Here is a 14,616-nt window from a genome sequence, read left to right on the forward strand (position 1 = left end):
TTGCTGCAGTTTTTTTCTTGGAGGATTTTGGGGAAGCAATCACAGGAGCCTTGTGACTTGTGGATAAAAATTTCTGAATATTTCAGTTGATGAAGAACCAGAGGGAACCATAAACATTACTCTTGTGGTGTATGAAGGGAGGGAATGGGAGAGATTTGCAGGCAAAGGGTAAAAAAAATTGGGTTTTGGAGAAACTTGTGGGGCTGTCTCTGAGTCCTGTCCCTGTGGTTCTCCTTGCAAGATCTCAGCCTTAAATTAATATAACATGGGGAGCAGAAAACTCAGGCCGTAGGAAGTGGCTTGGACGAAGGTGGGTGAAGCTGAAGAGAGGTGACATGCAATCAATATGAAACAGTGTTGCAGAGTTGAGTGTGCTGTGACCAAAAACAAAGTGTGGGGAGTGTATGTGGAATGAATGAATATTTATGGATTTGTCAGATCTATGAACACTCATGGTACAGTTTCTTATTTGATGCTTTATGCAGTTTATGTTTTAAATTACTAATGAGGTAATGGGGAGACTGCATTAGGTTCAAACTGGAAAATGAGATACGTGGAAGAAATTCTTTGCTATGAGCATGGTGAGACATTGGAACAGGCTGTCCAGAGAAGCTGTGGTTGCCCCATCCCTGGCCAGACTGGATGGGGCTTGGAGCAACCTGGTCTGGTGGAATGTGTCTCCAGCCATGGCAGGGACTTGAATGCAGATGGTCTTTAAGATCCCTGTCAGCCCCAACCATTCTGTGATTCTGTATCTATGATGTAAAACTGGCTAGGCCAGAAATGAAAACCTTCCTAAATAAGCAAGGGAAGGAACATATCTGTGGAGTAAGTAAAGGTGACCAGAAATTCAGTAACTGGAAAAAAATGCATTCATTACTAACTCCAGTACTGGAAACATTGATTAATGTCTTTTCTATAAGAACTGGAAAACAAATAGACTTTTGCTGAACTGGGTGATACCCCATCTGCTAGCTTTTCCTCTGCACCAATTTAGCTAAGATTAAATGTGCTAATGTCCTTTGAAAATCATTTATAAATGACTGCTGTAAATGCAAGATGTAAAGATACTTATGATAGCATACTGAAAGCCATTGCTTTCAGGCATATTTAAGCATTTTTAGAACAGGTACTGAGATTTGATATTCCTAGTGCCATTCAGATTGCTTAGCATAGCAGTGTTGAAGCTTATCTTGTAGCAAATTTCATGTACCACATCACTTGCTGGAGTCCATGAGGATACTGGAGGAATATTTAATTTAATATCCTTTGCCTGCAGTGTGATTTTGACAGCAAATGTATTCTAAAAAGTCTGATATATTTTATATTTATATCTTGTAAGCTGCTTTCTTTTGCATGTGATGTTCAGTTTTTTTCTTGAATGAGACATTCTTTTATTTCTCCTCCCTTTGCATAAAGACAGTGCAGTGAATGTAAACTAATATATTTCGTATTGTGCTGTGAAGGACTGCAACATATGCATAATGCATATAATATTCAGGCTTTTAATGATCTAAAAGTAACAGAAGCTCCTGGTATCTGTTTGAATGCTAACACCTAGTGTTCATCTAATCTACTTGAAAAAAAAAATTGCACTATAGCAGATAGTAATTTTATGGCACTCACACAGTTAATCACTGCCCTGGTCCACTTGTCTTCATATGTGAGCCTTGTGAGACATTTGTGATTGTTCTAGTGGTGGTTCTTTGACATAATTTTTCTGAGGCTTCTTTCTGTATGTGCTTCAGCCTGCTGCTGCCTTTGACTGCACTGGGTCCCAGGCTTCTCATAACCAAGCTTTTCTTGAGAAAATCAGCAGTGTGTTTACTTCATTCCTCAAGTCCTGTTTTTTGGCCTTCTGCCTACAATCCCTCATCTTGCAGAAAGCAGGACATCACACAGCATGGCTGGTCCTGGGCTTCTGGTGAGCTCTGTGGCTGCTTCCAGAAGTGCTGACACTAAGGTGACTTAGTTGGCTGAAAAATTTGGTGTTTCTGCCCTGTTTGCTCCAGAAATCCTGTTTTCAGCTCCCAGAGATGTAAGCCAGCCATGCCTGGGTGGATGCAGTGGAGGCCAAGCACTGCTTATTTGCTTGGGCTCTGCCTGAGCCTCAAGAGTACTAGGTTGGTGTTGTGCCCGTGGGAACAGCTACTGAGTGGCCCAGCAGGGATGGCCTTTGGGCTGCAGCTGTGCAAAGGTGGGAGCTGTTTATTGGGAAAAGCAGAAGAGGCTCTAGAAATGAGAATGCTGACAAAGTACAGCTTTGCAGACCTGGCAAAAGAAATATACTGGTCAAAATGCAGGATGGAACTGGACTCTGATTGCAGCAAACGACTGATTTAAACATGAAGTCTCCTTTGAAGGATAGAGGTAACAGGTTTTTGTACTGAAATTGCTTTAAGTACTCAATAATTTTCTCCAGGAACCGCTTCTTTTCCTCTCTGGTTCTTGCATGCACTCAACACATGGCCTGACTTATTTTGATCATTGCTATGGAGCTTTCTGGGGGAATTTGCCTATTTCAGTACAGTTCTCTCTTAACTTTCAACCTGGTGTTGCGGCCAGTGGGTTTGTGTTAGGGTAACAGAGTTCTCCACCTTGCAGCTGGGACCTGGCTGTGCCCCAGCTGCACAGGGCAGTGGCAAGAAGAGCAAAATGCATGAGAAGGGGAGACAAGTCACTACAAGATGGGCTTGGGCAGATGACAGCTCTGGGAAAGACAGGCAGGGAGAAAAGAGACACAGAAGGGCTGCATTGCAGATGGACTGTGAGCAGAAGATTTTTGTTGGCCTCTCTGCGTTGCTGGCCTAATTTCACGGGAATCTATGCAAATTTTATGTGCTGAAAAAGCTGTGCTGGACCCCACCTGTAGTTGCAGCTGCTTGTTTTACGTGACTATAAAATAACTATACTCTTTCTATTAGGGTGGTGTTCCATCTTTAGGTATCAGCAGTCTTGGCAAAGCAGCTGGTTTTGGTCAGATGATTAAGACAAGCTTTGTGGTATCCTGTTACTAGCTGAAATACGCTGCTACAATGCTGCAAGCTAACATCTGAAGCTTCAGAGCAGTGAAATGCTGTGCTTCATTTGTGCAGCTCACTGCTGATAAGATAAAATATTTAGTGGCACTAAGTTTTTGGCTCTGATGTATGCATCATTTGCTGTAAAGGTATTGAGAGGCTTTTTAGTATGTGCAAGTTGAATTCCTCAGATCAGAGCCACGAGGAGCCAATGTCACCATGGTTCTGTACTGGGATGCACAGCCTTGACCCAGGAATTGTCAGGTTTCTGTGGGAAGGATGATGTGATCTTTGGCAGAATGAGGGCCAGTGAGAGATGCTGAGGTCAGGTTGGGAGTGTCCCTATTAAAGTGAATTCCCAGCCTTTGATTTTGTATTGGAGGTAGTTCTCTCAGGGAACCCAGGCAGAGGGAATTGCCTCCCACAGCATGGAATAGCCTGATGGTCTCTTAAACATTTGTTTAGTAAAATGTCATACCAAATATCAGCGTTGGCTTTGATCGGGGGAATCCAAGTCAACCTCTCCCTCTTCCATGTGGTTATGCAGATGTTCAGCAGAGTCTCCAGGTATTTCCTCTGCTTTCTCAGGTGAGGTATGAGCTTCCTCTCCCTGGCCCTGGAAAATTCTCTTGGCAGATGGGGGAGGAGAGGTTCAATTGTCTGAAGAGGAGAAGCTCATCTGCTTCCTGGGTGGGTGCAGCCCAGAACTGGTTCACAGTCATCACAGTGAGCAGTGGCCAAAGGGCCACCCTGCTTTCAGCAGGATCCATGGTGGCTGCTGCAGCCTGGAGCTACAGGTTCTCCCAGTGCAGTTGCTGGGTCTGGTTCTTCAGGGACTGGGAGTGATGCTCCACCAAGGACTGCCTATGCCTGCCTGAGACCTCCATATCACCTAGAGGTAAAACTCTAGGAAGACAACACTTAAAGAGTGAAAACTTGAGTTATAATACCATTCATGTGAGGGCTCTGCATTAGACTTGCAGTGGGAAAGTGCTTTTTCCTCCAGCAGTACAGCTGGCTCCTGTCCTCAGTCTGAGGGATGCCAGCACTTGTCAGGGGATTGGGTGAGGGATTGGGAGTACTAGCAGGTTTAGCTTTCTGCTTTTAATCCTATGATGCAAATCTGCCCAAACTATTTTGAAAAATTGACAGATTAAGTCCCATTCTAGATGTAGAGCTCGTCTCTGAGTAAAGTGCCTGGAGCTCTGCTGAAAGCAAGATGTGTAAGCCAAATAAAAGCTGCCTTTCCTTTCTCATCATGCATTACTGTCTGGAAAGAGCAAGAGCAAGTTACTTTCCAGTGTCATTGGATAATAGCTTTTAGGAAAAAACCTGATCCTCATTTATTGTTACAGAAGCAGGGAATGAGTGCAATGAGTCAAGTCTCCTCCTCACCCTCCTACACAAATTATCTACAGTTTTGCCTGCAAATTCAATGGAATTGGATGTAGCCCATCAGCCATCTCCACAATGACGTTACACTGTGTGCCCAGGCTAGCTTTGCTTGGAGGACTTCAAAGTTTTGTACTCTGACTTTTCCCAGCATAGGAGTTGCCTCAAGATGTCTGACCTGACTGTACCTTGCAGCGAGAAAAGCAGGAGGCAAATTTCTGAAGTTGTGTGTTACTCTCTATCAAGTACAAAAATAAATGGGTATAAATCTTGCTCCAGCCTAGAGGGATCTGTGGCACTATCTAATTTTTCTTGCTATCCCCGTAGACTGAAATGATATCCCAAATCCTTATCCCAGAAAATGTAAGGCTCTCAATATCTAAATATGCTGTGGGTGCCTCAAGCTTGCCTCTGCTTAGGACTGATTTGTTAAAATAATGGCTTGTAAGTTAGGAATGGCTCATTCTAGTTGTTCCTATCTGAAATTGTCAGAGAACAGTTAAAACCACGCCCCCACCACCACCTTATTAATGAATTTTTAGGATGTTCAAAAAGAAAGTGCAAGTTGAGAGATTGAGCAGTCACAAGCTCTTGCAACACCTACCTTTAAAGTTGTCAAGGAAAATATCTTCAGGGGGCCAAGATAATAATATATCTTGAAACTATAAGGCTCATACTTCAGAGTGTAATTTACTCACCAAACACTGAGGAATTAATCTATTTGGACTGTTATTCTGCAAATGTACATTAAAGGGACTGTATTATTTTATGCTTTTCATGCTAGCATTTTCTTGAGCATTTATTTTTATAAGTTATGTTTGGATTGAGCCAGATACAGCTTTTTCCAAAGCTGCAGAGATTCTGCAGAGACTGCAGAATGTGGGCTTGAAATTCAATGCAGGTCAACAGATTCCTATTTGCAATTTTTGTACCATTTCTTAATGCATGTGATTGATAGGTTAAACCACATTTTTGCTTCAGTAAGGCAGAAAAAGTGCCACTAGAGGGTGGTATTATTACAAAAAGAAGAAAGTAATTAGGAATCTCTTTCCAGAATAAAATAATATATACTCTCCTACACGTTTATAAACACAGGATAGATTTTACTGCTCTAGTCAGATTTGAGTCTTGCTGGCTTTTTTCCCCAGAGTGATTTGTAGTTCTGTTTTAGCTGTAAACAGCAATAGCAGGTATCTAGTTTCATAACTTAATGTATATATGAATACTAAAATTATGTTGTTTCGTCTTCTCTGCAAGACATTTTTTATTGTCAAAAAAATCTTTAAAAGAGATTTTATGATTTTTTTTTTCTCTTGAAAACTACCCATTCACTTAAACTTGCATTACAGTTTAGAAAAGATGGAGTGGGTTTTTTCTTTCCTTTTTTTTTTCTTCTTAAACAGTGAGAAAATGAAAAAAATATTGTTTACCAAGGTTGTGCAGTGTGACCTCTTAAAGGCCTCACAGGGAACATCAGGCTAGGGTTTAAGCCTGATGCAAAGTAATAATAGGATTTTGAAAGTCTTCTGTGGGAAGAGCTACTGTGGTAATGTAAGTATAAATATATCTAGCATAACAGTGTGTGTGTGTGTGTTTATGGAGTATGGTACCATCATATGTACATGTATGGCATCACCACATGCCTCTGATAAATGGCTGTACAGTGCAAAGCACAGCCAGATCACGGGGCAGTGGGGCTGAGGGCAGCGAGGGGACAGGGCAGTGCAGGGGCTGGGTGGCTCAGGGCCTGGGGCTGATGTCCTTGTGCTCCTCTGGGTGGTGGTAGAATCACAGAATGGTTTGGGGTTTGGGGTTTTGGCTTGGGAGGGACATTAAAGAGATCTGCTTCCAGCCCCCTTCCATGGGCAGACACCTTTCAGGAGCCCCACAAGATGCTGCTGGCTTTGTGCTTGGGCACGGGGGCTCCGGGCAGGTGCCTGTGCCACCCCATTGCTGCCCTTGGCACAGAGATGGGGGAGTTTTGGCAATCCTACAGCCTGCACCAGCCCCAAAGAGAACCTGCAGGAGGCAGAGGAGGAAGGAAAGTGGAAGGAACACAAGAGTCAAGGAGGAACCAGCAGGACAATCTCTTTTCCCATCTGTCCTCCAAGAGGAGAGCAAGCCGATTTCATGGCACTTTCAGCATGGTTGATGAACCAGCAGAATCTGGGCTGTGGGCTTGCTGTACCCAGGAGTCGGGTGGGGATGGTGTCCCCAGACAGTGACAAACTCCTCCCAACCTGTTGCAACCTTTCATGATGACAGCCAAGCTTGTGCTCCCCCTCTGCCCTCAGCCTGGGTCAAACCCCAGTAATAATTGTATTTATTTTCCCTTATTTGGTGTTGGAAGGTAGGTGGATGTAAGGCATTATCTAGCCACAGCCTTTTGGGGTTTGATGTGATCTGAGAAGCATTAGTGTGTGTTTCCTGCTACTGTTTTACATCACTGCACACAACAACTACACTGCCGGGGGGCAGCGCTGCAGCCTGAGCTGGAGTGTTAAAATGATGGTCGCAAGGGGTTTGGGGTGCAGTAAATGCATTCCTGCACCATGACAAGGTTGAAATCCTGGCTCTTCAGGGGACAGGACAGTGCCTTTGAACTGATACTGCGACTGCGTGTGTAGGATGCAAATGCAGCAGGCAAAGCCACCCTGTGGTGCACTGGATTAATACAGCAGATTTTCAATGAATCATGGGGAAGATGAAATTTTCTACTTGCATTTAATCTTAGCCTGATAAATCACTTGAAGGGAGGGGAAGCACAAATCCAGCAGTAAAATACGTGCAATTAGTGTTCTGATAATGAGACAGACTTGGGTTTGAGAGCTGCCAGTGGTGGGGAGCTTGGCTGACAGTGTGGGGCTGGGGGAACATGGAAGGAGGTTGGATTATGCTGCAAAAAACCAGGTTGGGGTGGGAGCAGCAGCAGGGCAGAGCTAAGTGGCTCCTCCTCATTTGCACGCTGGCCATTGAGTGTATGGTTAAAAACTAATAATGTTCAGGCAGTTACTATAGCAATGGTGTGGCACGAGTTGTCATGGTGATGGAGCAGAATTTTTCATCACGTTCCTTCAGGAGGGTGATGGATGCCGTTCTGCGAGGCTCTGAACCGTTTGCCTCCTGTGTACAGAAACATTTGCACCTGCTGCAGTCAGTGAACATGCCCTTCCAGTGTCATTACCTGGTTTCCCATGTCCTCATGCTAAATATTTCTTTCACATTTATAAAGTTAAGAACACTGATCAGCCATAAATTGCTAAGCCAAACCTAATTATGTGCACTATTATCATGTGAGGTGTGTTAAAAAACCCATAATTCTGGCACTGAGGCTGTTCTCAAACACTTTGTGTGTGCTCTTCACCTCTGTATCTGCCAATGACACAACTCAATGGGACATTAGGTACCCATTAGAAAAAAGTAATTTTAAGCTGATTTGCTTCAAATGCTCCCACTTAATACAGAAAAAAAAGTATATTCTGCCTTAGAAATGCATATTTTTGTCAGTTTTGTTTAAATTGCCTTTGCTTTCCCTTATTCCTTGGGCTTTAAGAACAATACACTGTCTTTTTCCCTTACTCATGAGCTAGGCATGTATTCCTCCTTGTCAGGGCCTTTTTCTTATAGGTGATCCACAGGACCAGGGCACTGTATGTAAATGATATTGCTTTCAATGGTTCTTTAGGAGATCAGGTATAATGCCTATTTTAACTCTGTAGGAGCCAAGAGCAAACTTATCAGCCATGTTTCTGCAGTTGTGCAAGAAAACAACCTCCTAGACTGCAGAGAACATCCAGCAATTTGGTTTTGTAAGGCTAAAAATCTCTTCAACTTGATGCAGGGTGATGGCTATTTTAAAAGAGCATAATATTTTGTTCATCAGCTACTTTTAAAAATCCCTAAACCCTTCACCATGTGTTAGTTTCTGTGCTGAACCATACACTTCAAAATGAAGCCTCATAAATGGCAGTAGTGATGTTTCACATCAGGGCTTACATGTTGTTTTCATAAACACTGATTTGCAGGCACCAGAAAGTCCAGGAAAGGGAAAATCTGAATTTGGGGTGCACAGCCTAATATTTCCTACATGTCTCCACTTTCATTTTGTTCTGTGCTTTTTTGCAGGTAAGTTTTGGGTCTGCCAGCAGAACTGTACTGACTGCCAGGGAGCATAGGAACAATATTGGCTCAGAAGCATCTTGGGATTTGGACCTTTGTAGTGCTGGGGAAGAATCTAGGCTAAGCTAGAGGCTATGTCACTTTGGATTTAGGAAAGTAACACAGATATGTTTTAAGTCCTTTTTTCTTTAAAAAGCTCTGATTACTGGTGCTTCAGCATCCTACTGACATGAGGAGCCATGTCCTGGAGTCCTTGCTTTAGTTCCTCTAAGCAAAGCCCAGCTCTTACAGCACACTGTTGACATCTACAGAAGCCAGGGTTTTGCTTTTTTTTTTCTTTTACTTTTCCTCTTGTTTACACCTTTATAACTACTCCAGTAAGTGATGTTAAACTCATCAACCCAAAGAACTAAGTTTTCAGAAATTTACTGAGCTGTGTGGTTTTCATGTACTAATTTAAGAAAAAAAAAAAAGAAAGTGAGGCATCTGGGTGAGGTAAACTCTAAGGTACAGGTTATTGAACTACCACTGCATGCTGGTTCTGGTTTTCCAAAATGCCCTGGATATATCTAAGAGTCCCTGCTAGTGATTGGGTACTGAGCTACATGGGCCTGTGCTCAAACCTGGTGCAGCCCTCCTTGATTGTCTTCTTAGGCTTCTCAGAGCCATCAGTTTTACCAGGAGCTGTGTAAAATGCTGGGAAAATGTTGTTCCCATCTCATTAAAGATCTGGCAAGTGAGCTCTGTTGTATCATCTCATTGTACTACCATTTGTTTGCTTTTCATACATAATATCCCAAACTTTTGTTCACTTGAATCTTTCAAGTGCTGGACTCAAATACAGCATGTCATTGGGTTGTCCCATTGACACTAAAAACAATCACAAAGTGGGGGGCTTGTGCAGTGCCCATCTTATTCTTCTGATGTTGCATCAGCCCTGGAAGCCTTTCAAAGCCACTTCAGAGAGTCACTGCTCTCTGCTAGGATCTGCTCAGTTTACTTTTGTTTGGGTTAATGCAAGTCTGTGGCCATGGGGCAATTACAAATAAATGAAGTATGAAAGACTTCATAGGATCTTTATTTGGATATCTAGTCAGGCATAAACTGTGATGTCACTGCAGCTGCGTCCCAGATCGGGTGACGCCAGTGCATAAAGATTTGTAAACTGCTATTGTTCTGCAGGTATAATGTTGTATATGATTTTTGGCAAGTGACCTCAAGAATTCTCATACCAAGGTGATTTTTTTCCTACCTTATCAGTCTTTCTGATGATAAAAGAAAACTGGCTTTTGAAATAAGCTATGTCTCTTGCTCTGTACTCTGTACTCTGGTACAGACAAGAAGATTTATGCCCAGACTTGTTGAGTGCTCCCACCCCTCTCCCTCCCAAGTAAAAGACAGTTTCTGTCACTGTATTTTGAGAGAGGTGGATTTAACTGTGTTCAGCTGCTGAAAAACTTTGAAGCTTGATGAGATGAAAGATACTGTTGGAAGTCACACAACTAACTTCTGACAGCAGAGACTGCTCACAAGATTAGAGGATGTGCAGGTCCACTAATGAGTAAATTCAGTGTTTATGACCTCTGAGGAAACTTTTCAGCCATGTTAAACTAACTCTACTAGATACTGTTAAACCCCTTTTCTTTGGGGAAAGCATTTATTTACATTGGTTCAGAAATTTGTTCTCTTGTTAGAAGGAATATTGCTACAAATTATTTTAATAGGAAGTTCTGATGATGGAATGTTTGTCCTAAAGATTTTTCCCAAGATGTTCAACAAACTATTGCAGCTAGTAAGTTCATAGAGACAATTTTAAACAGAAATGAAACTCCTCTGATATGCACATCATCTACTTCTTTACATGGCAAGGAGTGTTAATGAGATGTTGCAGCATACTACAAGGAACTACCAAAAAAATAGGCCCAAATGTGACAAAAAATCAGCCCACCCTTTTTCCTTCTGTGAACAGTCAAGCAAGATATGACAGACTCTCAATGTTCTGCCATTAATGATCTGCAGAACTCTGCTTGTCAAAATGCAGAGTCCAGGAGGGAGAAGAAATTGGTATCCATGTGAAGGAAACAGGGATCATGAATGGATTTTGATGGTGGAAAACATGCACTGCATCAAAGATGATTTCAACATTGGATATTGTCCCCTTTAGTCTTCCTAAATATGAAAATACATGTATATTCATAAAACACTTGAGGAATGTTGTCTCTGTTTGGTGGGTCTGTTGGCCTAGGAAAGATATTAGAGATATTTGCAAAAGCCTTTGGAGGGGGAAACTCCTGTCCTCCAGATTTGGGTAGGGGTGTGAAACCTGTTTGCATGTCTGTGTTCATGTGTGTGTGTAATGGAGACTGGAAACAGAAACCAAGAGATATTGATGTTGTCCTTGCAGAGACCCAGATGTATTTGGTTGCACAATAAATGGGAGAAATGAAAAATGATGCTGTAGCAGTATAATCAAGTGGCTTCTAAAAAGAAAAATAAATATGGGGATTATTTCTCTATAAAACACTCAAAGATCTCACCAAGGGACACTTGATGTGATCAGATACATTTAAAAGGAAGAAGTCTCAAACAGATAATGTTTCTGAAAGGTCAGTGCCTGCAGGACATTTGCAAACTATGAATGATTAACAAATGGAGTTTAAAAGACAGTGAGTTTCCATCCCTTCCTGTGGTGCTCACAACTGAAGGAAACACAAGAAGGATCTTCAGGTAGGTAGGAGCTGAGAATTGTGAGTATGGGGAAAGACTTGCCACTTATAAGAGTGTTAGGAAAACCTCAGATTATGTGACTTATAAATACAGCTGAACTCCCCCTGGGGGTCCTGCCAAGCCATGGGCAGCGTGCTGCTGGAGGGAGGAAGAGCAGTGTCCTCAGATTGCTGAGCTGAACTCCTTACATAAAACACAAGGCTGCTAAATTTTTCATCTGTCTCTCTCAAATAGAAGTCTTAGTCTGACAGCTTTTCCTTTGCATTCTTAAGCAGTACTATTTTAATAGCAATATTTGGTCCCCAGTGCCCTGACTTGTGCTTTGGGTTTTCTCTGTGTGCCCTTGAGGCTTTCTCTGCTGAGGGAGCTGAGACATCCCAAAGCTGTTTGCCAGAACTGACCTGTAATTTTCCAGTAAGTCATTGTGCCATCAGGAAATGCCACTTTGTGTAGCTCAGGATGTTTCCTGAAGACATACTTCACAGCAGTGTTTCATTCTATAAAGAGCAAAACAAACAAACAAAAAGGCATTTTTCTTATGTTAAAGCAGAGTTTTATAAGATTTTACAATGAAATGCATTTATCCTATAAGCATGAAAAATGTTCTTTAGGATCAAGTTACAGAGGTTCTTTTGTCCATTTTTTATTATGGAAAATATATTTAAGCTTGCAGAATTTGCTGTGAAAGGGGAAATCCTATTAAAGCCAGCTTTGTTTTCTCTCTGTGCTGCATTGCTTTGGTTTATGTCTTGTATTAATGAGGTGCTCAGCTGTGCAAGAAATAATGTTTTCCTCAGTTTGTGGTTGACTTTTTGTTTGCTTAAACTTATTTGCTGTATGATATCTTTACAGTCCAAGCTTTTGTAATTTATAACTTAGGTATAAAATACTTCACAAAGATGCAATGTAGAGTTAATTTCCTATATATGGAATGAGAGATGTAGTTGAATTTAACTCTTGAGTCTCTTAAAAGAAGGCAGGACTCTCTGGTTTGGTGTTTGAATCTGGAAGAGAGCATGTCACTTGTAAAATAGTCAGATTTAAACAGAGGCTGTTGGACAGTTTGGTTTAGGCCTTTTGGAGCATTTTTTTCTTTAAAAAATTCAGACAGTATATTTTGTAGTACAAGCCAATAGAGTAAGTCTTATGTTCCTGTACAGGTTAACTTGCTGGGGACTGGGATTTTGCTCGAGGCCAAACGCCAGTGCTCCCACCATGAAATGTGCATTCAGCTCCCCTGAATGGAAAACCCCATGGAAAACCCACACAAATTATGAGAAACTGTTATGAACTGAACCATGAATTTTTAATATTCAGTTACCCTGAGGTACAAGTTAGAGCTTAAAATAACTTGTTTTATATTTCATACCCTGAGTAGTGCATGCAACAATACTTGAAGGAAATGAAGTTTCCCAAGGACTCTCTGCTTTGTGTTGAACAGGACAGTTTTACAAACAACCATTCTGGAGACAGAATTGTACCAGAGCTGTGTGTGGGCACAGAATTGGTGGTGCCTTTCACTGCCTGTCTGTGCCTGGTGTCTCAGCTCCGGCCTGCTGCAGGCTCCTTGCGCAGCTCAGCGCGGGCTGCCCCTCCTGCCCTCAGCTCTATGGCAGAGAGCACAAAATCACTTGTGCTGCGCAGGAAGCTTGACAGGAATCCAGGCGTCACTTTTCACCTGAATTACAGTGACCTTTTCTTTTCCTCCCCGGTCTTCTAAGTGCTGAAACATCTGCAACTTCCCCCAGGCCCTGCTGCTTCCTTTCCCTGCCACCCTGACCCAGCAGCGAGGACAGCCTGCAGTGGAGCATCTCCCAGCACTGGATACGTGAGAGCAGGCTGCACCCAGCTCACCGCCTCTTTGGCTGAGTCTTTTGTCCCCTATTTTTGGCACTCTAACACAGAGTCATCTTCTGCCCAGTTTAAGGGCATCCCCCACTCAGGTCCTTCCCTTGTCAAAGTCTGTCCCTGCTGGAGTGGGACACCAGAGGTGCTGGGCTGCATTTCCCAGAGAGGGGAGTGAATTACAAAAGCCCTGGAGAGAAGAGCACCCCTCCCACTTCGGCACTGTCTCAAGAGAAGTTATGAACAGACCTGATTATCCCTCACTCTTACTCAGAATTCTGCAAGCAACACTGGCAAATATTCCTGCACATAAGCATAACTTCAAAGTGATTTGTATTTCCTTTTGCAGAATTGCAGCACCTAATTCTACAAGCAGTTGTGCCACATACAAATGGGGTTTTTCCCCCACTTGATGTGTTTTATTTGATACTGGAATCCTTCCTTTAGTGAGATGAGACATGACTGCTGCCAGTGCTCTGAAAAGTGGAAGCAGTGAGAAACTGAGCCACTGCAGGCACTGGAGATGTTTGTGTTGGCGTTAACAAAGAGGATAAAGAGCCTCAGGAATGATGTGTGACACTCAGTAGCCTTGTAGGGGTGGCACAGGTGACGTTTACCTCCAGTCCTCCTCCAGGGAAGCAAGGTGGGGACTGTCTCCTACTGCATTTGAGTGCTGCTTTACTTTGACCATGACACATGGGATTCAGAGCGTGTTAGAGGACTTGGACAGACTTGAATGCCCTCACACTTAGTCTCATCCAGGTTAGCAGAGGGGAAAACGTCCCACTGATGTGGTGGTGACCAGGGGTGAGTGCTGGAGGTCACAGTGCAGGGAGCAGGGTAGTGCTGGCACCCTGCATGGGCACATCCAAATGGGGCTCCTTCCACAGCTGATATCTCGGGCAGATGCTGCTAAATTTGTAAGGCCTGAGCAAAACTCTTTGTTTTTTTCACCAGGAAAAGGAAACATTGGGAAAAGTTAAATTATCTTCAGGAACTGCCTTCCCATTGATTTTATTAACTAAGAATGAAAAGCACATTAAGCATAACTGAATTATTCTGTGACTAGTGTTACTAATAGATCTCTAAAAAAAATTGAATCTGCTTCGAGGTAATAATAAATGCACCTGGTACAGGAGATGGAACTGTAGTGCACACAGAAATGGTATTGAGATGCTGGAGCCTGCTGGTATCCCTATATAGCAGGAAAAAAGTTAAAACAGTGAAATGGAAAACACACAAACGGATGGCATGTAAACAGAATATGAAGTTATTTCTACAGAGGCCAAACCAGAGACCCAATATTACCATGCAGCTACGGAAGAAACTCAAGTTTTTACATAAAAGCTTGTAAATCAGCTGCTGCTTCACTGAACATGCACATTTTCATATGCACAACTCATGGATGTACATGGATACAAATGGCATTTAGGCCTACAGTACGTAAGAAATTATATTAGTTCTGAACATCCAGGGTTTGACAAAGTTAATTTTTAACTCTGGGAGAATTTTG

The sequence above is a fragment of the Onychostruthus taczanowskii genome, unplaced genomic scaffold (genome assembly GCF_017590055.1).
Source record: "Onychostruthus taczanowskii isolate IOZ18803 unplaced genomic scaffold, ASM1759005v1 scaffold35, whole genome shotgun sequence".
NCBI classification, from domain to species: domain Eukaryota; kingdom Metazoa; phylum Chordata; class Aves; order Passeriformes; family Passeridae; genus Onychostruthus; species Onychostruthus taczanowskii.